The 27,972-nt window shown below is 49.7% G+C and overlaps 1 long non-coding RNA gene across 1 annotated transcript; it reads left to right on the top strand.

Annotated features, from left to right (window-relative positions):
• Positions 1-27,958, top strand: LOC111186701 (uncharacterized). Its single transcript, XR_002647920.3, has 3 exons — positions 1-1,383; positions 16,954-17,012; positions 27,362-27,958. It is a non-coding gene; the product is annotated as an uncharacterized LOC111186701 (long non-coding RNA).
• The last annotated feature ends 14 nt before the right edge of the window (positions 27,959-27,972 follow it).

The following is a 27,972-nucleotide window of genomic DNA, read 5'->3' on the forward strand; positions in this document are numbered from 1 at the left end:
GTTTTCCTGTTGGAGCCATTGTTGTTCCCCCAAAGCATTCCAGGTTCACTCTGGGGCAGAAGCAGGGGCTGTTTGTGAACATTCTTGGCTGATCAAAGGTGTCCAAACAGGGAGGGGAATTGCCCACCAGGGGCTTGGATGAGGTCCCTGTGTCATAGAATAATTTGTCTTTTGGTTGGTATCTCTTCTCTCCCAGCCCAGGACGCGTCCAAGCTTTCATTTGGGAGCTCTAAGCCTCTCCTCTCTAGAAAAAGGAAGTTTTAGTGACTTCTCTTGCCAAAAGCAAAAACTGCTAGGAACCTGGAAGGAGCATGGTGCCCTGATTCCTGTGGGGAGAGGTGAACTGGAGACTCAACAAAGGGGAAGCAGACATCCCCTCCTCCTTGGCCAGGGTCTGTGTGGAGACTCGGCTGCAACAAACAGATGGAGATTGCTGCAGAAGGCTGGAAAGGGGGCTGGCCTGGAGAGCTGCCTGGAGGCTCCTGTGGGTCCTTTTGCACTGGACTGGACAATGGTCAGGGGCAGCCGAGCGCGCTCCCTGGAGCTCAGTGACAGCCCAGGCTTGGGGACCACTGGTATCTGGGAGCTGAAGACGCCCCTGGGGCTGAGGGCCTGCCACGGGGTCTCCCCCACTGGGGCCTGGTACCTGTGAGCTCAGGTCCTTAATGCCACCCCAGGGTGGGGGAAGCGATGTACCTGAAGCTGAACGTGCTGTCCCTGGGCCACGTGGGGATTACTGGCGACTAAACTGGACTCAAAGATGTGGCGTGTATTTCTCCCCAGTGTCGTCGGCACACCCGAAGCCCGGACAGGGGCCTGGGGACCTTGTCTTAGGTGCTGAGCACACAAAGCAGACTGGATGGGGGGAGGGGGGCGTGGGCAGAGCCTCGGGCGCGAGTGGCATCATCCCTGCAGGATGAGCGATGGTGACGGGCTGCCTTCGGTGCTGGTGCAGCTCCGATGACCTTGAGCAGGAAGATGTGGCGATGCAGCTCTGAGCTCTCTGCTGCTGCTCTGTGGGCTCTCCCCACCCACCTCCTGCACCCAGGGCCTTGTAAAGTCTGGTTTCCGGGGCTTGGGAAATTTGCTCTGCCCGGTGCCTCTGGATGTCTGTGTCTGGGGCTCAGGCCGGAAGTCCCTCTTCTAGTGGGGCAGTCAAGCCTCTTCTGGGGCAGGGAGGGCCTTGATGGTGAAGAAAGTCCTGGAAGCCCCTTCGGGAGGGCCCGCCGGTTCTTCAGAGTGTCGTCAGGTTCATCATGTTTATTCAGCTACGCTCGCTTTTCCTTCTGCCTGTGACTCCCCCTCTGTCACAGGGGGACGCCTCCACAGTGGGTCCTCGAAGGGAACCCATCCTCAGGGACACCCGAGGGCCCAGCCTGCCAGGTGAGAGCGGGGCGGGAAGGAACAGTGGCTGGTGGGTGAGACAGGCGAGGGAGCTTGACAGGAGAGTTTTATTCAATAATTAATAAGCAGTGGGCCAAGCAGATGTGACGTTAGGAAAATTTAATTAGAACATGCAACTTATATATGTAGTTGGATGCCTGGGGGTAATAATAACGCATTTTCACAATACCTCTCTAACCAAAAGGAAATAAAAGTCATAAAATGGGACCAGTGGTGAACAGCTGCAGATGCTGGGCTGTCCTTTCTGCTGTCCTGCAGGTCACTTCTGTGACCCAGCCTGTGGTGCATGGCACGGTGCCTAGTAGGTGTTTGTGATATTTGCTGTTACAGAGTTTTCTGATGAGATTAAATAAGTTAGGGCTTTCAGGACTTCGCTGGATGGTTGCACATTTAATCCCAGAATGAGTCTAATCAGATTGAAAGTGGCTCTTCTTTATTTGTAGCTTCTTCTTTGTTGAAGCACCGAGCTAAGAGCTCATGATAATTATCTCGGGTGGTCCTCCAACAGCATGGCAGGTATTCTCCTACGTTTTACAGCCCAGGAACTTAAGGCCCCAATTCCTCTCCAGTCTTGGCCAAGTTCACCTAATAGGAAGTGATGGAGCTCAGACTTGAACCAGGTCTTTGGGCTCCAGAGCCCCTGCTCTGAACTGCTAAGTAAGTACCTTCTCCAGAGGCGTCTCCGTGTGGCGACCCTCAGCCCTGCATGCTTGGCTGCTGGGATTAGGAAGGCATAAGGCATGAGGGATGCAGACAGCTGAGGTTTTCATAAAGGGCAAAAGCTGGATTTCACTGCTTTTCCTGCGTGAGGCTGCCTGGTGAGCAGGGGCTCCAGGGAGCAAGGTGAGGCCTTCAGCCCTGTCTGGGGAGGTGGGCGCCGGGAGGCTGTGGGGTGTTGGGTCAGACAGTCGAGGCCCAGATCCTAGCTCTGTGCCCTCGGGCTGTGGGATTTGGAATTTGGGACTGTGGTCATCTCCACGAGGTTGATTCCTGAGAGGGTGGGGTGAGATTAACGACGATGTGTTGCCCATCATGCCCCCATTCATTCCATTTCCTGCAGCAGCCGGAATCCCACTCTCTAAACTACCTCTCTGCCCTGAGGCGCCAATGGCCTCCCACATCACAGGGTGAAACTCACATCCCTGCCTGGCCAGAGGCCGACGTGCTCTCCCTCCTGCCTCTCCCTCCAGCCTCCTTCTCACTCACCCCTGCCGCCCTGCGTGCCTGCCTCAGGACCTTGGCATGTGGTGTTCCCTCTGTCTGCCAACCCCCCATCCCCCATAGCCTCATGGTTGTTTTTTTATTTCCCTGCGGTCTCAGGTCAAATGCCACCTCATCAGAGAGCATGTCCCCGGCACCCCCAACTAAGGGAATACCCCCCACCCTGTCCCTGGCACGCCTGGCCCCTTCAATGCGCATTACAGCTCTGCATAGCACTTTCTGCCATCGGGTTCACTTGCCCACAGGGAGGCCTGGACCTCACTGCGGCCCCTGTAGTGTCCCTGTGCCTAGAACTAGCTCATAACAGGCATGGCACGAGTGAGTGAGAGAATGAAAAGTGCTATGTGGTGAGAGCTGAATCAACATTAGTGGTTCCTGATAGTTTGTTTCTTATTTTTTAAAATTTTTCATTATCAATTGGTTTATAGTTACTGCACGGAATTTTGCTGTTAATGAAGTCATAAAGAATTCTGAAACTGTCTATAAAACCAGTGTGTGTTTATAACTTTTCTAATGTTAAAAGACTACTTTTATGGAAAATTTAGAAATCACATTATTGTATAAGTAAAATAAAAATCACCTGTAATGTTTTTTAACATTTTCATTCCATCTCATTTAAGGTTGGGTAAATGTTTACAATTTTGGCTTTTCATTTTCTGCTTTTTTAAAAAAATTATGGTGAAATGCACATAACATAAAATTTGCCATTTTAACCATTTTTAAGCATACAGTTCTGTGGCAGTAAGTACATCCACATTGTTGTGCAAGAGTTATTTTTTTAAACCCACACAATCCTCTCACGTTTTCATCTCTGTTGGAACAGAGAACAGTTTCAGTGGGAGGAAAGCACGTTTCCCTGACTCACGTGTGCGGCGCTGGGTTAGAAGGAGGCCTGGCAGGTGGTCCTTCTTGAGGCTCTGATGGGGAGGCCGCCTCCCTTTCATGTCTCCAGCTTCCAGGGGCCCAGCCTCCAGCTTGCTGTCATTTGGTCTCTTGCCTGCCCTCCCACGGTGCCTTCCCAGACAGCAGCTGTCCCCACCAAGGCCGTGATAACTGAAGGCCTAGCGTGGAGGTCTGCTTTGGCTGCTGGAACGTGTCTGGGTAAGTGTGGTTTGGCGACACCCCCCCCACCCCCCCACGGATCATTGGGGCAGCTCCTCGGAGGGGCAGGCCCCTGCCCACCCACTCGGGCCGTGGGGTGGAGGGTGCAGGGCAGCAGAGAGCCCTTCACCAGACCCAGGCTCACAGCATCCCCGCAGGTCACTTTCGTCTCTCCTCCGTTCTTGCTTCAGATTTCATGGAAAAGCAAAAGAAAGACTTCAGATGTTAGGAGATGCCACAGATAAATAATTTCACACTGTGGCAGATGCATGGGAGGGACAGGCAGCGTCTGACTCTCCCGGCAGGTCAGGGAGGGCCTCTCTGAGGAGGTGGCATTTCAACTGGCCCGTGGGGACCAGAAGGAGCACACAGTGGGGGCGACAGTGGGTGCCAGGCCCTGGGAGGCACACTCGCGAATTCGGGACTGGAGCGAGCAGGCGGCCTGTGGGAGTAGAGAGGAAGTACTCGGAAAATGGGGCGCCACAGGCCTGGCCACCGGCAGGAGAACCCCACTCTGGAGTATGAGAACCACACATCACGTGGCCAGAGGAGGTGCAGCTGGGAGCAGGATGGACCTAAAGCTGACTGCAGGGTGTCGTGTTGGGGTCACACAGCAGAAGCAGAGGAGGGCAGGGCCTTGGGCATGCCCACTCCCCGGGCCAGGCAGCAGGTGCGGTGGCCTGCCTCCGGCGGTGATTGTGTGGAGGGACAGGTGAGCGTGTGGTGCAGTCACCCCACTCAGGAGCCCCTCAGCCTCCCCCGTTCTGCAGGAACGTGGGCAACCGGCAACCCTCAGCTAGCGGGGCAAACAGCCGCGGCCAGGAGTCCAGCCAGCCTAGTCGTGGAGACTGTGCCACTGAGGGCTCCTGCAGGTTTGCAGTTCTGGGAGCCGGGCTGTGGCTGTTTTCTCTCCTCTCTGTGTCATCCAGGGCCCAAGGGAGGCCCTGGCCAAGGTGGAGAGGAGGCCAGGGCTGTGCGAGTGCGTGTGTGTGTGCACGCACATGTGTAACAGAATGGCTACTGCAGCTCCCTCTCCAGGTCTGGCTACCCCAGCGGCTTGAATCAGTCTGTACACACCGGCCAACACCACTTGCTCAGTGAAGTGTTGAGGCTGCTCCTTGATACAAATTCTATTCGTTTCTCAGTTATTTTCCTAAAATGCCACTGTTGCCACTCCCTCTGCTTCATTAATTCTTCTTTTTCTGTCTGGATCCACAGCGGGGCCTCCACTCTCACCTGCTGGTGCCATATTTATTTCTAGCTCTCTCAAGATTCTTCTGAGATTTTGTCCCAAAGGCCTGCCAGGTGGCCACTTGGGAAATATTCCTGGAAGGCTTAGGATCCCGGCTCGCTGCCTGGTGCATGCACCCAGGCTTCCACAGTTAGCTGGCTTCAGAGCTCAGTGTCAGGGAAACACTGCCTGTCTGATGAGGACTAGGGTGGGTCCGAGTCCTGTTTGTAGGGTGTTTGTCATACACAAAATCAACTACATCTTTGCGGTCTTAACCAGAATGGAATTTCCCAGAAATACTGGGCTGTCTCTGTGCCTGAGGCCCTTGCAGTTATGAACAGATGGTTTAAGGGAACCAAGGGGTCCCCAGGTTTCCCGAGCCTCCCCTGCTGTGAAGTGGCCTGTGGGGTGGGGCTTCCTCTTCTGCACTTGCCAGTGATGGAAACTGTCGTAGCCACCCTGACGTGGCCTCGAGGGGACGGCCTCCTGCCGCCCCTGCCTGGCCATGAAGCTACGGGCTGTTCCCGTGACAGGCATCTCCGCACCAGCAGCGGAGTGATATTTTTGGTGCATTGTGCGGTTGCACCCACAAGATATTTCACTGATTCTGAAAACCTCTTTACTATCATTCTCTCAATTCTCTCCGGCAACGAGATCGGGGGGAAGACAAGGAACCCTAGTGGAGACACGCACAAAGTCACAGCGAGGGACGACAGGGCTGACCGTGTGCTTTGGGGGTGGGTTCAAGCCACTTCCCTCCCAAGTGGCACTTTAGAAATGTGTTTCCCCAGAAAACTCTTTGTTCTAGACAAATATTGCCAATTTCACTGATACTGGCTGTTGACTGGGATGATTTACTGTGGATCTCCTTAACTGCATTTGGGGCACGAGCTTTGAAAGTGGTCCACTACCTTCTGACGCTGAGGAGGAGCCATGCCCTGCCCCCTGCCTCCATTCTCCTAGGCTGGGCCCCCGTTTGCTTTGGGGACCCACCCACCCACAACTCCGCCGGGGTGGCCATTTGCCGCCCGCCCTTACATCCACTCCTTCTCCTCCCTGCTCTTCCCTGCATCACGAGGAACTACATTTCCCAGCCAGCTGACGTCAGCTAATGGGGCACACAGCTGGAAGAGAGGAAGGAGGGAGGAAGAGAACTAACCGAGCTTCCCTGCTCTCTCGCAGCCTTGGAAGGGGTCTCAGCACTGGCCCTAGCTCCCACTGGGCAGCCACCCTGCCTTGTTCCCAGCTCCAGCCATGATTCAACCTCAGCAGGATGGCCTTGGCATCTGTGTTCTGGCAATGCCGCCTCCTCCTTCCATTTCTTCTTTGTCCTCGGGGTTATTTCACCAGTGATGGAAGAGCAGAGAAGCCAATGGGATCGGGAGGCAACTCAGAGATGAGAAACACAGGAAGCCACTCCCACCTCTTGCTGAACCTACCCAGAATCCGGAAAGCAGGAAGATCTAAGCTGGCTTCTGTTTCCTTGAATGGACCCTGATTAACCATTCATATGGTGTTCATGTGACCCAGGCCTGTCCATCAGAGAGCCACACCCTCCTTAGCAACAATGAAGGAGTGAAGGGTACATGACTTAATGAAGCCAGTCAGAAGCAATAAGACTTAATTCTGAGCCTTTTGCTTGAATTAAGGGGAAGCTGCCTCTCTCTTCCGTACCGAGGGGCCCAGGAGCTGCTTCAGACCAGCATCCCAACATCATCATATGAGCCTGGTCTGTCCTGAAGACAGATCTCCTAAACTTTGCTGAACGCAGGCCAACAGCGTCCTCTTTCAAAGGGGTTGGATTTTATCGCTTGAACAGAAAGAGTCTTTTAACAGCCTCCGTGACACACAGTGGGAGTCACCCAGGCGATGGGACGAGGTGAGAAGAACATGAGATGGCATCAGTTACAGTCGGTCCTGGGCCAAATCTTCTGCTTCCTCCTGGGGACCTCAGCTCCGTCCCCTGTCATTTGAGAGGTGGGCTGTGCCTCCGGGCCTGGAGTCAACAGCTTTGAAACGTGAGGAATACATTCAGGACTCCGAGGTCGAGGTCGTGGTGCTGGATGCCCCACCACACTGCTCTTCTCAGCCTCCCCCCTTTAAGATGAAAGGCATGTCTTACAATGAACTCACTCACTTAGGGCTGCCTTCCTTAGGGGCAGGACAACGAGTGTGTATAACAAGCCTGGATCTGAGGGAAGGGAAAGGTGCAAAAAGTTGCCAAAAGGGCTGCTAGATTTGACCAGCATCACATTTTGACAAAAAGTAGGCTCCCAACGGAGGGAGTGCCCACTGCCCGCGAAAAGGCACGGGGCTGTTGCTATCAATAAGAGTGCACTTACTTATGCTATCACTTATTGCCCAATCCTTAATTCCCATTTACTGCGTTAAGCATTTTATGTACATTTTTTACTGACTCGGCACAACATCCAACAAGCTGCATAGGTATTTTCCTTGTCCTTGGTTCACAGACAGGCACGCGGAGTCTCAGCTGAGTCGATTTCTCACGGCCAGAGTGGAAGGCTGAGGGAGTTAGTGTATAAACACCGACACTGGGCCTGTGTTCTCAATTGTACTGTTCTTGGGGATTCTTACTGATTAAAAAAAATTCTCCTCTGCTTCTGGTGGCAACATGAGATTTATCTGCGCCAGTACACAGTGACGATTGTGCTAACACTTCTTGAGTCTTAATCATGGTTGTCAGTGCTGCCCGTCAGCATCCCTTCCCCACCTCTGTGCCCACAGCTGCTCCCTGGCCCCTGGAATCCCACCTTCCCACGGCGTGGCCACCATCTGTTTTGGCGTCACTCTGGGTATGAATTCCTTGGGAACTGCTTTAGCAGAACATGCGGGGAGAGCCTTGGAGCCCCGGGGAGCACAAGGTAGTGGAAGGAACCTGGGATTCGGAGGCCGGGTCTAATCCTGGGTCCTGTCCCTGAGTGGCTACTAGCGGCTCGCTGAGGAAAAGCCCCAGCTGCGCCCTCCCATGCGGTTTTAAAAAGGCATCCAAAGGTGGGGCTCTGCTAACCCCTGCAGGTTCTGGAGGTGGGAACACTTAGCAGTTTTGAGCACTGACTTCAGAGTCCGGCAGAGCCGAATTCAACTCCTGGCTCCCTGACGAGACCTCACTGCACCTCACTCAGATTCTTCCACTGCAAACTGGTCTCACAGGACCAACAGAGTCACGTAGCTGTGGCCCCCAGTACAGCGCCTGCCACCTGCACGTGTCCATAGACAGCAGCGTTATTGTTGCTGCAGCTGCTCTTAGTATTATTGTTATTGCGAGTTTGTGGTTCTGCAAACAGTTTCCTTTCTCTCATTCCTCTAGCACGAGGTGGCTGTGGTCCACCAGCCGCCCTTCAGCAAGTGCTGTTCAAGGGTTCCTGAAGTTGCGGGCAGCCCTCACTCGCCTTGGTTCACTTTGAATTGCTTTTTAATGGGAGAGAGATAAAGTGAAATTACAGCCTTGGGTAGCTGCTTGCGTGGGAGGCCGGGAACAGCCCAGGCCTTTGCCTCATATACTATAGCTGCATTTACAGTCCCAAGAGCAAAGGGACAGATCGCAAATCAGATCATTTATTGCTGCTGCTAGCTCAGCGAGGGGAAAATTCCCGAGGGATGGAGGCGGGGGCTCTGGCTGTGAGTGTAACACTTTGGTCCCAGGGCTCCCGAGGACCAGACTGGCATGCTGGTGATATTGGCTTATGAGAGCAATAAATGGGCGCCAACATGCTGTGTGTGTATGTGTGTGTGGGTATCCATATATTTTCTGCTCATCAATCAACCTGTGATTCTGTGTGTGAGATGGGGAGGCACTCTGATCAATAGTCTGCAAAAATGAAGCACAGTTGGCAAAACAAACACATTGAAAGTATGTTAAGAGCCCCAGGCCTCCGGCTTTAACTGTGACCTTCAGGGCTCTGCTAGCTTGCTTTCGGGAGCAGATGCCAGGAGAAGCTGAGAGGCAAAGCCCATTTCTCTCCAGACCCCAAGGGGCCTGAATCAGGAGGCATTTGGTCCACAGATGGATCTCAGAGTCTTCACAGACGAGCCTATTTTGTTCTTCAAAGTCTCCCTGTTGCCCAGCATGGGGTGTGGCACAATGCACAGGGTGCCTGCTGTAGATGTATTTACTTCGTAATTTTTGTGAGCCATTGTTGAAAAAGTGATGTGTTCAGAATTCAGAAATTTGTATAAGTCCCTTTACTCCCCTCCCCTTTGTGTTATAGTTGTCTGATATATTACATGTACATACACTGAAAACCCATCCAAAGCTGTAATAGCTATTTCCAAACCGTAAACATATTTTTTTAAAAAACTCAAGGGAAGAATAGTCTGTTGTATTTACTCAGCTGGTTACCATTTTTGTTGTTTTTCCTTCATTCCTGATTCTTTGAGCTTCCTTCTGTTTGAAGAACCTCCATTAGCATTTCTTGCAGTGAAGATCTGCTCACAGTAGGCTCTCTTAGTTTTCCTTCATCTGAGAACATCTTTAATTTGCCTTCGTTCCTAAAAGTTATTTTTTCTGGATATAGAATTCTGGGTTGACAGTTCTTTCCTTTTAGCTCTTTAAAAATGGTGTGCCACCTCCTTCTGGCCTCTGTGGTTTCTGATGAGAAAACTGAAGCCATTCACACCATTGTTCCCCTATGGGTCATAGACTGTTTTTTCCTGGCTTTTTCAAGATTTTTTTTCTGTGACTTTAGTTTCAGTGGTTTGATTACAATGTGCCTGGATTTCTTTGGGTTTATCTCTTTTGGAGCTTACTAAGCTTCTTAAATCTGTAGGTTTACATCTTTTGACAAATTTGGGAAGTTTTCAGCCATTATTTATCAAATAATTTTTCAGCCCTATATTCTTTCTCCTCTCCTTCTGGCACTCCCATGACATGAGGGCTAGAACTTTTGCTATGTCCCATAGGTCTTGGGGGCTCTTTTCATTTTTTAACTCATTTTTTTCTCTCTGTTGTTCAGATTGGATAACTTCTGTTTATTTATCTGATTTTTCCTCCCGTCACCTCTTATTCTGCTTTTGAGCTCATCCAGTGAGTTTTAAAATTCTAGTTGTATATTTCCAGTTCTAAAAATTCTATTTGCTTCTTCTTTACATTGCCTATTTATTTTTTGAGATTTCCTCATTTATTAATCACTTTTAAATGTTTATTATTGCTTTTTTTGAAGCATCTTTGTATAATAATTGTTTTAAAGTTTTGGCCATAAATTCCAACATCTGTGCCATCTTGGTTTTGGCGCTGTTGATGACCATTTCGCATGTAAGTTGAGATTTTCCTCATTCTTCATGAGCTGAATCATTCTGGATTGTATCCCGGACATTTTGACTATTATGCTATGAGACTCTAAGTCTTGGTTATGGAGACTTTTGGAGAACGTTGACGTTTTTGTTTTAGCAGGCATTTGAACTGGTTACGTCCAAGCCACAAGTTCCAACCCACCTATGGGCTGCAGTTCCAATCATCAGCTCTGTTTTCAGAGTCTTTACCTGCTTCTGAGAACTGCCCTGTGTGTGACACCCGGGGGCCAGTGGCTAACAGATCAGCTCTCAGGTTACTTGGCATGAGGATTAGGATCAGGTGCTCCTATGTGCCACTTGGATTCATAAGCATCTTACAGGGTTGCTTCCCCAGCTCCTTCTCTCGGCAATCTCCATGGGGCTTTCTGACTCCCTGGAGATCTCCTTTTCCATCCTTTATCCAGAATGTTGGCATTCAGTTACCCTGCTCTGCATATGTCTCTGTAACTCTGCCTGCCCTGGGTCCAAGTGGTGGGAGGACAGAGAGAGAACAAAAAGCAACAGGGGTTCACCCCACACTCCTGGTACCACAGCTCCACAGACTGGATAGGAAGAATCCCACCCTCAGGATTTTGGCTCCTGTGTGCCCCTAATTCTGCCACTGTTGCTTGCTTGGGGGCTGAGAGAATGGAGACAAGAAAAAATGGGCGGGGGGCGGGGGGAAGGATTTCTGCAGTCTTTCAGAGCCTGAAGAGTTCCCTGTCCGTTCTTTAAGCCAGAATCAAAGGCCTTCTCTGGAGTCCTCTCTGTCTGTGTCCTGATGCCCGCTTCCAGGTCTCAGGCTGTGCTGAGGCTGGGGATTCTGAAGGAAAAGGAGAGTAAGCTAACTGCTAGTTCGGAGGTACTTCAAATTCTGCTCTCCTTCCTGGATTTGCCTACCACTATGTGCTTTTTAGAGCCCTCAAATGCAATTTTTGTCTAGGTTTCATAGCTGCACAGAACCTGGGAGAGACAGGGTAAAGTGTGCTTTCTCCATCTTTCCTGAAACTGGACCCCAATTCAGTTTTAAATACAAACTTATATATGTTTGTGTAAATTAAATTTCAAATGACACAGAAATATATAGAGTAAAAGGGAAAAAAGAGGTCCTCTCTTCTCCACTGGACCCCCTGAAGGTGAGGGCTGTTGATGTTTTAGTGTGTATGATTTTCCAGATCCTTCTCTCCTGCACACTGTGGCATCCTTGTGGGAGACACTGTGGTCCAGTGGTCAGAGCTGCCAACTCGAGCCTTAGAAGCGTTTCTGATTCAGGTTCCCCACAACTTTTGCAACTTACTGAACTTCACCAAGTCTCAATTCTCAATGACGTAAAGTAGGACAAATAACACCTGCCCCTCAGGGAAGTTTTGAGGGTGAAATGAGCTAAGTAAGGCATATAGGATTCCCAAAACAGACCCTGGCATGCAGTTAAGTGCCAATAAATGTCTCTATATTATGATATTTATAAAACATGTCTATGTTTGAATCTCACTCAATGTGATAAAGCCACAGAGGGTTCCTTTGCTCTCTCTCTGCCTTGGACATCTCCTGTGTTAACAGAACAGCTATAGATTCCCATTATTCTTTGGGATGGCTCCATGCGACTTTGCTGTGTAGACATGCAGTAGCTTATTTTCCCTCCTTCCCCGGAAACCCTGTTTCCTCAGGATCTTGCTCTCCATTTCCCTCTAACAGCAGAGGGGCAACTCTCATCCTCTTGATTGTTTTCATGCTCTTCCATAAACAGTGGTGACTTGTGATGGAGCCACAGGAGAAAGGGCTCTAAAACTCCCAAGAGAGAGGTGGCCACCTTCTGTCTTAGTTCACGAAAGTCACTGGCTGACCCTGTCTGGATCTGGGGTGGGGACGCATCTGAGTGCAGATTAAGGGCTCCAAGGTTTGTGCGTTACACAAACTGCAGGCCAGGCATTCACTGGTTTGCTTCCAAGAGTGCAGCACATTGCTTTATTCCTGGGCCAGAAATGGCTCCCTATGGAGTGTTCTCGTTCATTCCAGGAGCAGAGTTAAGGTCCCGGGATGGCTTTTCCAGGCAGTGAGTGAGGGGCACGGAGCACCAGGGACATGTTCAGGACTCAGCACTAGATATGGTGCACACAGGACTAGCTCCTCCTCCAGTTCCATTCAGGCTCTGTGGGAGCATCAGAGAGTCCCGTGGATGGGCCCCAGGTCGTCTTTACCGGCCCTCCAGTCCTATGTCCTCCCCTTCTTCAACAGGGAGAATGGATTTTGGGGCCCAGAGTTGGACAGGCCACAGTACCTAGGCAGAACTTAATAATCTTCATTGGTTTTCATGGTATTTACTATTTTATTATTGCTTTCTATTTGTGGCAAGTTTCACTTGTAGGTGTATTTAAGTTTGAAAAATGAGATAATTTGAAGAAAAACATGAAACAAAATGGCGTAGGTTGTACGTGGAGTTGGTATAATTCACGTAGGGGGTTCCTAGATGCTTTAAGTTTGGGAACCATTGAACTCAGGTGTGAACGACGAATGGCAGGGCTTTCCCTGAGAGCAAACTTGGAAGAGGGAAGGGAAGACCAGTGCAAATGAGTGCAAGAGTGTGGTCCAGAGTAACGTGGGAGAACTCCACCCGTTTTCTGTATTTGCTGAGAACTGGCTCCTCCTTTGGGCCCCAGGCTGCCTGCTGAGGGGAGAGAAGAGGAAGGAAGTGGGCCAGCCCAGGGCAGGCAGGTGGACGGGCGGGGCAGGTGACCACAGCCTGCTGGCTGCAGTGCGCTGCTGAAACCTGGCTTCACCGGAGAGGAAGTCCTCTCCCTTCCGTGCTCTTGCTCTCTGCTGTCTTATTCCATCTGTTCTCCACTCCCCAATTCTGCGAGGCCAGCCTCCGTTCTCTCCTGGGGGCATATCTCTTTTCTACTGTTCCTCTACATGGTACTCACAGGAGTACCAGCTCTGGCAAACGTACATATTCTAAACTTTTGGACTCAGTGATTGGTTCAAGGCTGGGCTTGTTACCCAAGACAGTCCAAGCAGTCTGGAGGCTGCTCTCCTGCCCGGTTGGGGTTGCTAAGCTGATGGGGGCAGGCAGGGAGCTCCCTGTGAACACAGGGTCCTGAGACTGAAGCCACCACCCACGAAAGCACAGCTGAGAGAAGGAGGAAGGCCTGCTCCCAGTGTCCCCATTTGAGCAACTGCATCCATCTGGGACTGGACTTTCATTTGTGAGCCAATGAGTCCCTCCTTTCCCATTTTATTTGCTGACACCCGTTTGCGCTGGATCTTTGTTGTGAGTAGCTCAGTCTTAATGCACCTCTTTATTACTTGGAAAAACTCCTGTGCTCTGGACTGTTGTCATTATAGCAAAGAAGTCATGGAAACAGGCCCTGGAGATGGGAGATGGGACCTGGGCGGAAATGCCAGCTCGGGAACAAGTGGGCTGCTTGAGCCTCAGCAAGCCCTTCCCTGGGCTGACGTCAGGGTGGCGCACCCGCGCGGAGCGCGTGGTGAGACGGCGGCACAGGCGTGCTGAGTCAGTGTGGCTGCTGACGGGGGTACTGGTGGTCAGGGTATAATCTGAATTACAGTGAAACCCCTGCTGCCTCCAGTGGTGAACGCGGTTTCACTCCCTCGTCTTTGGTGAGGGGTGTGTGCTGTGGGGAGTGGGCTTGGAATTATGGCTTCCACACACCCCAGGGTACGTTTTGATAAAGGCTAACACTGCAGCAAGCGTTCAAGGGTAGAGAGACGCCCCGGTTAGTCCTGCCTGAGTGACACCCAGGGCTGTGGTGGGCCTTTGGGGAGATAAAAGCTCCATCCCCCTCCAGATGGCGTGCTGTGTTCATTCGCGTGGAGCCCAGGTCCTGGAACCACTCTCATCCCTCACAGAAGCCAGCCTGCGGGCTGGACAGACACAAAGAGCCTGGGGAAGGCCAGAGCAATCGCAAAGCAGCCAAGTGTCCTGGTCACGCCGTGCTGGAGCCTTCCCTGCACTGTTCCACGTATCAGCAGATCAAACTTCTGGGAAGAGTTCAGCCTTCAACAGCTTTTCTCACCAAGTGTCCCCCAGCCTGGCAGCCTTGCTGTGAGGGTCTGTGGAATATTCCATCTGTTGGCATATTCCTGCCGCTTTGTCAGAAGCAACTCAGGTGAATAACAAAGGGAGCAGACAGAGCTGCTAGTCAAATGTCTTGTGCTGTCATCGGGCAGGACACCACCTCGCAGTCAGCTCCCCACGCGGCTCCCATGCAGGGCCTCTGAAACCCAAATCTAACCCCTGGCTCCAGGGAGCCCTGGTGCTCTGTACCTCACCAAGTCTGGGCTCTTGTTTGCTTCAGCCCTGGACTTGTGGCCCCAACAGATGGAGGACGGCTGTCTGTGGAATGCAGATGGATGCAACTGATCGCATGTACTGTAAACTTCCCCTTAGAAATCAAATAAGTTATTTACCTGTCAGCGAGACACCATCCCAAACCAGCTGTTGACACCTCTGGTGTTCACTATGGAGAGGGTGCAGGGTGAAGAGGGGACTGTGGCACCCTTAATAACTGCTGTGCATTGACTGTGCCACTTGTTAGTCGGCTCAAGAGCTGTGTCCAACCGCTACAGTGTTCTGAAAAGACAAGTGGCCACAAGGACCAAGTTGGTGCCTCAGTTCATTAAGGCAACTTGTCCTCTAGGGAAAGGAGGAGGGAAAGGAACCAGCAGCTCCTGGCTGCTTGAGTTTCCCGAAGTTCAGGCACATCGGGTCATCGTCAGTGGTTCACAGACATGGCATAAAATGACATAAATCACATGACGAGGAAGTCACTCTGTTCAGCTCTTTGTCGACCTGGTGGCGTCACATAAGCCTTGGCTGGTGCTGGGAGATCACCACTCACACCCCTTACTCCTTCTTTCTGACACAGAGAGAGGGCCTTGGGGTGGCTGCTTCTGCAGGTGCCTAGGCCAAAAATTCAGTAACACTGGTTGTGTTTCATTTGTTTTTAAGGTTATGTATAGTTAAGGAAAGTGGTACTGCTTTTCCATTTATAGGAGTGAATGTTCTTTGGAATTTGCAACTTACTTCCGTTTAATGTATCATTTATTTGTTTATTTTTGGCACATAATACACTCACCTGGCTGAAAATGAAATGTATATGAAAAGGTGCATATCGAAAGTCCTGCCCCCCAGCTCAGTCTCCCACCACCCAGCTCCCACCCACGTGACACCTTGACTCTCGCTTCAGTGCAGCTGTCCAAAGACTTTATGCAAATACGACCTGGTGTGAGTAGACGTTCTCCACACAGTGGTAGCGTACATTGTATACAGGCCTGTCTTCTGCATCCCTCTTTGCATAATAATATACCCTGGCAATCTTTCCCTATTTGTGTATTTCCTCGCTCTGTTCTGCTGCATAGAATTTCATTGTATGGATGTGCTATTGTTCATCAACCATTCCCTCCTGATGGACACTTAAGTTGCTTCTCATCTTGTGATACTGGATGCAGAGCAACTGGAGGTAACTTGCACTTACATCAGCCCACACGTGTGTGAGCCAGTCGGGAAGCAGCAGTGCTAGGCACTGCCAGCTCAAAGAGAACATTAGCTTGTAGTTTTGATGGACATTGACAAATCGGGGGTTATAGTTTTGTTCTTAACATTGTTTTATTAATTATAGATTTTCAGAGAAGATACTGTAGGGAAGCAAAATTTGCCACCCCCAAATGTGTCTCTTTGCCATGAGGATTTTTGGGGGCTGGTTCTTTTTAAGAAATGTAAGGCTCACTTCTTTTTACCTCTCCCTTAAGTGCCTAAAAGAATGTACATTGTAAAGCAATTATACCCCAATAAAGATGTTAAAAAAAAAAAATGTAGATAGAGGGCCTGGTCCAGGAAGAGAGCTCTGACCAGAGGGGACTACAGAGAGCATGAGGTAGGTTTGAGGAGCTGGGGGGCAGGGCCTGGAGATCAGAGTCCTCTCTGTGTCCCACTGTCTCAGCCTGGTGTGGCGAACATTTGTTTACCAAACATTTGCTTTCCCAGTTTCCTGTCTTCCTCCCCTTTGAAGTCCAGACCCCCTCATGTCCTTCTCCTTAGCTCAGAATTGTGCATAAGCCTCAACTGCCTGTCTGTGGGTCTCATATTCTTATGGGTACCCCACACATATGTAATTAAATTTGCTTTTTCTCCTGTTAATCTGTCCTATGTTAATTTGATTATTAGAGCAGTGAAATAACCAAGAAGGGTACAGGGTAAGTTTTTCCTGCCCTGCAGTACGAAGCCAAGGATAGTGTAGATGGGCTGAAATCTGTGATGTTGGCAGGTGACTGCATCGGGGAGGACTAACAGACATTGTCCTTAGCCCCAGAATTACTTGGCTGGGGAACAACCGGATGGGGGGCTTTGGGCACTGCACTGGGGCCCTGGCCTGGCGGGAAGGGTCCCAGGCGCCCAGACAGGGCTGCCCAAGGTCCCAGAGGCCTCCTGTTTCCTGCCTGTCCTGTTGGAGACTGGCCTTTTCTTTGTTCCTGGATTCCATAAGATTCCTCAGAATACGCTCCCTTTTGAGCCAGTTTGAGTGGGCTTCTCTTCCTTCTAAATCAACCCATCCTGAGACATTGCCGCTCCTGCCCCAGTGGAAGCAACCTGATTAGGTGATGTTAGAAATTCCTGTTGCATCCGCTTCTTCCGGTCACATTTTAAAACTTAAGAATCTAAAGTTTGTCTTTGTTTTCTTTTGGAGAAGAATCCGGCTTGGCAAAGTTTCCACTTTTTGGTGCCTGCTTTTGTGGCTGACCCCTAATGGTGAGTATTAAGAATTTCTTCTTATATAGTCCAAGGGGCGAAAAGGAATTTTTCATTCAAAAATCGCAAAACAGATTTATGTTGAAAATAATAAGAACTTTGTTGGTGCCCTGGAAAAACACGTGAGAGAAGAGAGTGATCTCTTTTATTCGACCGGATTGTGGAAGTTAATGCACTGGTCTCAAGGGAAGTAAAAGGTCTTTTATTCACCTTGGCAATTTGTTTTCAATGAAAGATTCAGAATGCCTTTTCTTTTTTTTTTTCTTTTCTTTTCTTCTTTTTTTTTTTTTTTAATAAAGGAAGGATATAGTTAGTTTACCAGGGATTAGCTAGGGATTAAGGGCTGGTTGACTTTGCAATATTTCCACCTGCCTGCGGTGCATATACTTGAATTAACAATGGTAAATAATCAAAAGGGTATTAAAATGTGAGCCGGGCCTCAGAGGGACAGCCCGGAGTCTGTCTCTTTGTTGTATGGAGCCCTGGGGCCTCACTTTACCTCACTGGAATTCTATGGTTTTGAATTTATAATGTCCAGGGATCTGGGGGTTTCCGCAGGCCCCAGGATCGCTCCTGTCACACTGCAAATAGTCCTGATTTGGGGTAATTTTCTTTAACGCCGAAGTTGACTGAGAATCCAGGTTCTATTGAATTGAGAGGCCTGTTTATCACCAGCGTACAATTATCGGCAGAGACACACTGAAATGACACAAAGGGCCGTAAGAGTGGCGGGGCCGGAGGCAGGAAAAGGCCAGCGCCTGACCCTGACCATCATGACCACAGGACAAAAGATGTAACCCACAGGGAAAGATTCCCACCACAGGCACTTTTCACCTGCTTAGTTAAATTTAACTCAGAAGGCTGGGAGGATGATTTCATTAATTCTGTATCTCAGTGGAAATTGGAGCCTTAGAAGATCAAGGCTTCAGAATTCTCCTGGGGGAGGAAAGACATCAGCCACATGGCACAAAGGAAAACCTCTTTCTGTTTGTCAGAGGAAGACATAATTGTGCTGCTTCCTTACTGAAGAAGTTTACAAACATTTGCCAGTTGTCAGAAATAATTAGTCTAAAATTGTTTCATAAACCATGGAACGAAACAGTACATGCCTTGTTGAGATCAAAGGGCTTCTGTTACCTTCTTGTAAATCCAAATGAAAGTCTTTTGAAAGTAAACTCCTGGAATGAGTGGTGGTTCCTGCTGAGTGCTGACGGCAGGGGGAGGGGAGCAGAAGGGTTAGGTCAGGAGCGTCAGACAGGAAGCTGAAGGAGCAGAGCCACGTCCAGGGAAAGTGGAGTGGGTCTCGAACAGCAGCAACCTCAGTGAGACAGACGGAGGACTTTTGCCACTGAAAGCTCAGGCCCTGCATTCCTGCCGGGATCTCGACGCAAGGCTGGTATCATGACCCTGACCTCCCAGGTGGGAGTTAGCGTCAGCTTAGCGTCCGGCTCAGATAAGCTCTGCGTAAAGGCAGCTCTATTACTTATTACTGTTATTCATTATTGATGATAGAAACTAGCAGACGTTCATTTCCTGAGGGCTTCATCAGTGCCAGGTGCTGGATGGGGGGTCTGGGAACTAACTCAGAACCGCGGAGGTCTGGCTTCTTTTCTTAATGGGAGGTCAGACACAAGGCCCCCTCACTGCACACCTGCTGGGCTGTGTCCTGTGTGAATGGTGCCCCCTAGAGGCGAGCCATGCAGCTGCCCCATAAACAACTCCAATGACAACCTTGGGAGAGGCACATGGAGAGGTCGTGGAGGGACTGGGGTGGGGGTGGGGGGGCATGGGGAAGCCTTCCGGGGAGCCCTGCTTGAAATCAGTGGGCAGAAGGGGGTGAGATGATAAAGATTTGATGGCTGAGAGGAAGCAGATAAAACAGAGCCTAACAATCAGAGTGCTTCCTCCCTCCCTCCCTTGCTCTCCCCCGCCATACACACACACACACACACACACACACACACACACACACACACACACACACACACATCTGCGCTCGATGATCCATCTGTCCTTTTTGGTGATGGTTGTTTGTTGCTATGCTGATCGGAAGTTTGATGTCTGAAGACCCAAACAGTCTCCTTGGAGTCACTTTTCCCTCCTCCTCACTGTCTCCAGCCCCACCCTCTCTGGATTCTCCCGGAGAATGGACCCTCTGCACACACCTTTGCAGCCTCCCTCACCCTGTGCTTGTCCTCTTGTCTGCTTGCTGGAGGGCAGGCAGCCCTGAGACACAGGGAAAGTCACCCGGACAGAGCTGTGGCCCGGCGGCAGCAGGAGCACAAGGTGAGGGCTGAGCTCTTGCCTATGCAGACAGGGAGACCATACGGCCTGTGAAGGTGGCCTGATCACTTTGAGGGGCCCCCGGAATTCAGACACAGGAGTTTCTGCTCTAACGTTATATATACAGCCTTGAAAAACCTCCTGTTGTGTGAAATCATGCACTGAAAATCAAACCAAAGCAAACAACACTTGAAAACAAATAGGGGTTATGGGTAAAAAAGGTTTAGGGCAGATCACTCAAAACCTATGGATATTTGTAACCAAAGCACTCACAGAAAAATAACAACTGCAGTAAAAACACTAACCCCATTCAATCTAGTTTCATGGTCAGAGAATCCTTCAAGCCTGTGCTTCCTTCTATGAGATGTAGGTCCTGGAGGGTATTCCCTCTGAATAGAGATGATTTTAAAAATGAAAATTAAAAGCCAAGGCAGGGTCTGCCTTTATATATGGATCCATTGTTTTACGGGAGAAATGGCTGCAGCTTCTGCTCACGGATATGCAAATTATCCCGGTAGCTTGACGGGCAGGGAGTGGAGAGGCTCTTGAAGCAACTGAAGCAGGACTGCTTGCATGAAAGGAAGGCATTTCTAGAGCTTTTAAGCATTTTTTTAAATTGATGAGTATCGCTTTTCAAGTGGGAGAAAGCTTGCCCCCGACCGTTTCAGGCCATCGCTGCGCTTGGGGAAATCATGCGTTCGGAACACAGAGGCCCGCCTTACACCCTGTCCCTCCTCCGACAATCCACGGTCTCTGTGAGCTACTTCTCGCCTGCGTGGTTGCTGAATCCTCCCGCTGCTTAACCCTTGCAGTGAACCAGGGGCTGCCCTCCTGTCTGTGCTCAGAGGGGCCTGGCTTGAGGTTCTCAGGACCTTTTGAACAAGGGCCCACATTTTCATTTTGCACTGGGATGGCAAGTTCTGTAGCTGACCCTGCCTCTGACCTGTCCCACTGCCCCTCGCTGGGGAGTGGACAGTACGTAAGGTGAGAGGTGGGGCCTAACAAAGATTGTCCATCTTCAGGGACGGCAGCGAAGGACGGGAGCTGGGCTCCTCCTGCCTGCCTCCCCACGAGCTCAAACCAGTCCACTGCCAAGCTGGGCTGATTCTCCCACCCAGAACCCTACTCTGGCCTCCGTCATCCCTGCCTGGACCAGCTCGGTTCCTCTACCACCCACTACCATCACTACAGCCAGACGGTCCCTTTGTGGTACAAGTATAAGCACAAACTCCTGGCCTAAACCTCCCAGTGGTTTTGCATTTTCCTTACAAGAAATGACAAGATGTTGAGGCATTTGTAAGGCCCACCCGGCTGTGCTTCCTGTCCAGGCTCACGTGTCTCCCTAACTCCCCACGCTCAGGCAAGACGGGCTCACCTAGTTTCTCCAGGTCCCGTCCCTTCTTTTCGGTTCTTCTTTCTTTTCACACATGTGGGTCCCCCTGCTAGGTGGACCTATATCCCTGATGACTCATCCCATCTCAGGCTTTGCCTGGAAATAAATGCCTCCCTTCCAGAAGGCTCTGTGGTCCCACGGGCTGCATGAGCCTCATACGTGTGGCCACAAGGCTCTGCCTCTCTCCACCGCTCCTGACATCTGTCTCCCCGCTGTTTGCCCACTGGGCTCCAGGAGGAGAGAACCGTGACCGACACACTCAGCACTGCTTCCTCAGTGCTTGAACCATAGGAATAAATTATGCTCAGTAAACATCTACACCTTCACTGAGGAATGAGGGATTGGAAGCTCAGTAAGGTAGGGGGTACCCTCTATGTCTTAGAAACATTCAATTCTCAGATAAAAGACACATTCGAAACATATTATGGTGATCATGTGAAAACAGGCAAGAAAAGTGGTACCTCAGTTCACCAGGGACCCCTCTGGACTGTTAACATCAGTAGGACATGTGAATCCTTGGTGTTAGGGATGGCCCTCACGTGCATTCTTGAACATTCTGGAGTCAGTCCTCACTCCATGGAGAATCTGCACGAAGACAAATAGATTTGGGTCTTTGGTGTTTATTTAATGCTAGCGTCACAGAGTTACTTATGGTCAAATACCTCCAAGTTACGTACTTTGTAATTTCAAATGCCTTTCCTTTTTTTTTTTGAAGTGTAAAAGCAATACATCCTCATTAAATTTCTGCAGAATTTGAATGTTTATGTATTCTGTAAAGTGAAATCCCCTCCATTTAATCCCCCAAATTCTCCAGCAACGTTTTTCTCAGTAGGCATGTGGTAGTACCTCATCATTATTTTACAAAATTGAGAGCAAACGAAAACACTCTCCTACAGCTTGCTTCTTTTACTTAACAAATTGTGGATACCTTTCTAGGGAAGTTCATATCAACCTCATTCTTTTCAACTTTTCTCTGTTGTTTGGAAAAATGAAATGACCATAGTTTAATTAGTACTGGTATCGATGGTAGCATAGGTGTTCCCAATTTTTCACAATTACAAACCATGCTGCAAAGACCATTTTAAAAAATATGTCCTTGCATAACTGGGTGATAGTTTCTTTAGGATAAATTCATTCCTAGAAATAGAATTCATGGGGCACATGGCATGAACATTTTAAATATTAATTGACATTGCCAAATTGCTTTCCACAAAAAGGTTGTGAAAAATGTACACTCTTAACAATCTGAGGGAACTCGTACCAGAGAGGATGCTTTTGGGTGCAAGTGACAGAAAACCCAACTCAAAATGGTGTAAACAAATGAAACGTTTTGGATCATATAATAGGGAAGTTTGCTGTAAGGGCTTCACAGGTATGATCAGTGCCAGGTTGTCTCGGGCTCCTAGCTCAGCTCTGCAGTCTGCTGTGTGTTCGCCTTACTGTCAAGACAGGTCTCTCCTCACGGTCACAGGAAGGCTGCCAGTAACAACTGGGCTACATGGTCCAAAGTCCACATCAAGGGAATAGAACTTCCAGAAAGCACTCTGATCTGTTTCCTACTCTGATCTGGCTCACATGCTCACCCCAGAACTACTCAGTGTGGCCAGGGCAATGTGATGCAGGGGCTGGTTTAGCACAGGGTCACGTGCTCTAGCCCTAGCGTTGGGTGTGGTCAGTGTGGTGCCCACACCATATGGAGGAAAATGAGTGTGCGGCCTGGGCCCATCCTGTGCTCAGAAGTGCCCTGTGCTTGGTTTCCTGCTCTGCTGTCATTATCTTGAAGTTCCTAAAAACTGTTAAACAAGGGGCCCCATATTTACATTTTGCGCTGGGACCTACAAATCATGTAGCCAATCATAGATGAAAATTGGGGCTGCTTTTAGAAAACAGAGAGAATGTAGCTGAGTTGACAAAACATAAATGTCCACTGCAATTGTCTGTGCTAAATAATATGATTTAAACTTAATTTTTCCTTGAAGAGCTTTATCACTTGCTGTCTCTAATCCTTTGCCCTGTACATAAAACGACGGGGCTAGGCTAGGTGGTCTCCACCAGTGTTTCAGTTCTGCTATTCTCCAATGGATGTCTGCCTCCTTAGGCTGTGAAAATTAATCTGTACCTTGCACCAAGTTTATGGACACAGTGATATTAAATATGAGTTGTCTCAACTCTACTGGTATTAAAAAGTGGCTGCAAATTAAAAGGAAAAAAAATACTATGTTACAAGAATGAGAAAACTAAATTGATGGGCCCCAGCTTTATTCAGCTCTTAGAAACCACCAGTGTTATGGAAAATTTCCAAAAAGAAAATCCCAAGGTTTAGGGCAAAGCTTTTTGAAGATTCTTGTAAATTAACAGCTTGGTGTAGTGGATTAGACATATTTTCTTGGTCTGCTTTCTTTTCACAAGTAACCGAATTATTTTCCTCTAATTGAGGAGCAAAGCAGACACTTAAATGGCATCTATGTATTTCTGATGTGCTTCCTTTTCATCCTCATAAATGGTTCCATCTATATAATTCAGTGAAAATTATATTATATGGCCATCTTTCAAAAAAGCAATTAATATTTACTTCAGCTATCAACATGTGAATATATTCTTTTGTAAGAAGAAAAAACCACAGAAAATGGAGCATTCCAGGTGAGGTTAAAGTCCTTTCTGACCAACTCTCCCACCTCCCTTTCCCCGTCACTCATTCTCCAACCTCATCCCTTCTCAGAGGTAATAATCGTGTTATTGGTTCTGTATCTTCTTCTAGAATGTTCTAAGCATTTAGATATCTATGTATCTCCACAGAAAATGTCTAAAATTGTGTTGTTCTGTTTTGACATAAAAGGCATCATGTCTCTTTTGACTTTTTTGGAAACTCAACACAGCTTGGAGAGTTTTCCACGTAATCGTACACAGACCCACCTCATCCTTTTTTAACTGCAGGAGAGTTTGTGCTGTAGAGATATTCCACATTTTATAAAGCCTCCATGGGCCTTTAGGGTGATTTATGTTTTTCACTATTTCACAAAAAATGCTGCAGTGAACATTCTTGTGTAGGCCTTTGAGGGCAGCGTGCTTGCCCAGCACGGACACCGAGAGGCGCTGGGAGGCCACAGGACTTGTCACTTTCGTAGTCTCCTTGAAGTGGACTCTGAAATGGCTGACTGGAGGCTGGTCCCAGGATCCACCCCTCTGAGGAAGCAGGGGCAGTGCAACTGGGCAGAGGGGGCCTTGGGCTGTGATGAAGCTGTACCAAGGCCTCAGTCACCCTGTGGTTGGGGGGTGCTCTGGAGCAGAGATGGCCCTTCAGAGTTATTCCAAGCTGGGGCCATGGGCCAGGGGTCTGCACCCCACATCACTTGGTCACTGGTTGTGGACCGCCTAGGGGAGGGGTGTGACCTTGAAAGGTCTTCAGCAATTCCAGAGATGGGGGAGACAGGGGTGCGGTGCTGGGGGCTTGCCTGTGGCCATCAGCCGGGAACACAAGGGGCAGCATCTGGAGGGAGAGCTCTGGTCAGAGCCCCACAGGCCCACGGGGCCCTCACATTTAAAGAACAATGTGAGATTGCCTTTCATGGGCTGCGGACTTGCAGGGCGGATGCGGTTTGGAGAGGATGCTTGTCAGATAACCTGAGGCAGGATCGGAGACACCCAGGACGGGTGCCACCAGCCTGCAGTTCTGTAGTCATTTCCAGAAACAGGGAGCTGCTTAGACGACGTCATTCTGTAATCACGGGGCAACTTTACCACATCTTCTTCCCCTTCAAGGCAAATGGCTTTGAAGGTGACGTCCAGGCTCTGACAGCTTGTCAGATGCCTCTGACCAGCGCCCCCTTCAGAGCCACTGAGACTCTAATAAATGTAAATTTTCATCTCGTAACACATGCTGCTCTTGGGCGGCCACCTCAGTTGAAAGAACGTGAATAAATTGGGGTTTGATAACTTGTTTTTATACCATAAATTTTATTAAACATAAATGGGAATCATTAGATGAAACACTTAATTAAAACCATGGCCAAATTAGATAAATGCTAAGGAGAGTGCTCTAAATTTATCGCCCAATGATCTATAGGCTTGCTCAGTAATATACTCCCGGAAACCTCCTTAATGAAGCTATTAAGTGCATAAATATCATATGTGCCAACTGGCAAAATTTAGTGACGATCTATCCCAATTTACTTGCTAAGTAAATAAACCCCCTTGAAAGAAGCCGCTAATTTATGCTGCTGCTGACCACAGGACAGAATCCCTCACCTGCCTGAGAACAGACCTTTCAAAATAGGCGATTCATTGTACCCAGAGGCTGGGAAGCGAGGAGCTGCTCGCCACCAGCAGGCCACGGGCTCTTGAAGTTTTGCTCTCTCTCTTGAACTTTCCTTCTTGCAGATGCAGAGCGTACACCATGGGCCACAGGCGCAGCCAGGCTTTAATTCTCTATGCTAAAATCTGCTTGGAGTCTGGTGGAAGCGCCTTCTCTACTGGCAGAGGTGGGTGAGGTCCTGGCTGACCTGGCACCTGGGAGGCCCAGGAGGGCTGCAGGTGTGTGCAGTCTGGAGGTGTGGCCTGGAAGGCACCCAGGCTCCCTATCCCCACCCTCAGAGCCTCACTTATCTGAGCTGCCAACCTTCCCTGCTAACAGATGGATGACCTCCGGCTCCTCATTCAGGAGCTCAGGAGGGACAGTGGGGTGTAAGGATCCCTTGATGGTGATCTTGGCCCAAGGCGGGCACTACAGGGCTCGGCCCACCTTCCCTGTAGACCTCACTGACATCCCCCACTGCTCTTGCGCTGCAGCTGCATCGGCAACTTGACAAGCTGCCTTCCCGCCTCCCCCAGTGTCCTACCCACCCCCTGCCGCGACTAACCACATGGCTGTCCCCTCTCCCACTGCTGCCCAGGCTGCCAGTTAACCTCTCCTCCCCGCGTCTAAACAGGACTCGCGCTCCTGTTGTCCCTCATCCTGCCTTTTGCTTATTTCATAGTGCTTGTCACCACCTGACATATTTTATATTTATCCGTTTATGGTCTGTGTTCCCTCCCATGAATGTAAATGCCAGTGGAGCCGAGGGAGGCAACAGTCGCTTTTTTTATTCACTATGAATCTCTAGCGCCTAATTCAGAGCCTGCCACACAGTAGACGCTCACCAATTTTTTAATAAACAAATAAATGAATGGATGAATGAATGAATAATCAGCAGCAGCCACTTGGAGCCCGCAGTGTGCTGGGACAGGAGCTACAGCTGTCCCCAGAAGGGTTCTCAGCGAGCAGCGATCTGCAGTGAAGTCAACAGGAGACGACAAACAAGCAGGCTGAGTTCTCTCACAGGAAGTGAAGTGCGGGTGGGAAGCAGCACACGGCGGGGAGAGTGGGGACCGGCCAGGTTCCCTGGAGAAGTGAAGTGGAAGCCAAGTCCAGAAGGGGAGCCCCCAGGTGAGCAGGGCTGCGGAGGTGATTGGCTGAATGATGCCAGAGCCAGAGAGCCAGGGCCGGAGGCTTGGTCCTGGAGGTGCATGGCTGCTGATGGGAGGGGCAGCCTCGGGGCAGCTCGATCACTCTGAGAACGTGTGCAGCGAGCGGGGAGGCTGAGGACAGACCAGTGATATGCATGGGCCCCGAACGAGACCAACGGCAGCTCCCAGAGGCAGGGCGGAGCCAGGAGCTGAGGGTCCCAGCTGAGAGGAGAGACCAGCCATGGGCTCCATCAACCCAGTCACCTGCTCCTCTGCGGCCAAGAAGGGTCAGGTCAGGAGAAGCATGTTGGCCTGAGCAAGGGGCTGCTGTGGGTGACGGGTGGGTCCAGGCCAATCTGCAGTGAACGGAGGGGAGCATGACAGGGTGAATGGAGATGGGGGGGGCACTCTTTCCAGAAGTTTGGCTGTTGGATCTGTAACAGTAAATCCCACTGACTGAGGAGAAACCTGAAGCTCAAGGCTGCTCAAGTGGACGCAGGTCCATCTACCTTCACGGCATGGTTGTGGTCATTCTGATAGTGGGTCCCAAGTGCAGACATGTTTGGGAGATGCTTTCAGGTGGCCCAGGGACATGGCACCAAGGGACCAGCCACGTGCATACCAGCCCTGGCCTTTCCAGCTCTGTTAGTCCTGAACACAGAAGCAGAAAGGCTCCTGGAGGTGCTAGCTTGTCTCCCACCTGCCAATCTGCCTTTCTCCCCAAGACAGGAGCCTTGGCAGACAGCAACAGCTGCTGGGTGCCTAACACGCTTTCTCTGAACCGATTTCTAAGATCACCTTATAGTGCAGGCGAGGGAGGTTTGTTTTTATGAAGGTGGAGATATCAAGTTTCTTGTAAAAATACATTCAGTAAGAAAGTGAGTCAGTTGAATAAAAAAATAAAACGTTAAGTAAACCAGGTAATGTTAACTAACAGGAAAGATGCAGGGCCATGGGAGGTGGTGCAGGGTGGGACACCCTGGGCCCTCTATAAGGCCACAAGGACAGTCTGACTTCACATGTTCCAGTGAAGGAGTGTTTTGTGACCATGGGTCTGGGGATTCTATTTACCATTCTACTAGGTTGAATAGTGTCCCCTAGAAATTCATGTCCACTGGGAACCTCAGAATGTGACCTATTTGGAAGGAGGGCCTTTGCACATATGATTAGTTAAGATGAGGTTGTACTGGACTAGGGTGGATTCTAATACAATGACATCTGTGCTTGTTAGAGGAAAATCTGGACACAGAGACAGCCATACAGGAAAGAAGGCCCTGTGATGACGAAGGCAAAGACTGGAGAGACACAGTCACATGCTGAGCAACGCCACGGATCGCCAGCAATGCCCAGAAGCCGGAAGAGGCACGGAAGGATTCTTCCCAGGCACTTTGGAGGGAGCATGGTGGTACTGCCAACACTTGATTTCAGACTCACAGCCTCCAGAACTGCGAGAGGGTCCCGTGCTGGTGTTTTAAGCCCCCGGTTTACAGTCGTTCGTTACAGCAGCCACGGGAGACCGATACGGCCACATTCTGAGAACGGACTGTTAAACGATTGATTAATAATTAAGAGAAATGACCTTCCTTCGCGTATTGGTGAGCATTTTGATATTCATAACATTTCTTTCTTGCAGTTAGCATCCTGGGTGAACCCTTCTGAGGCCATAAGGTAAAAACGTAAGATTCTGACCCAAACCGTGGAGTCTTCATAATATTAAGTGTATTTTATCTTAAAAAAATTAGAAAACTACCAACCTTTGCATGAAAAATAGATTTTTGTTGATGTATAGTTTTGTTTCCAATAAATTTGACGAAATCAGGCAGTGGGACAGGTGGCCTGGCT

Source organism: Delphinapterus leucas, chromosome 15 (genome assembly GCF_059928025.1).
Source record: "Delphinapterus leucas isolate spDelLeu-1000000601 "Yukka" chromosome 15, BTC_Dleu_Yukka2, whole genome shotgun sequence".
Lineage (NCBI taxonomy): Eukaryota > Metazoa > Chordata > Mammalia > Artiodactyla > Monodontidae > Delphinapterus > Delphinapterus leucas.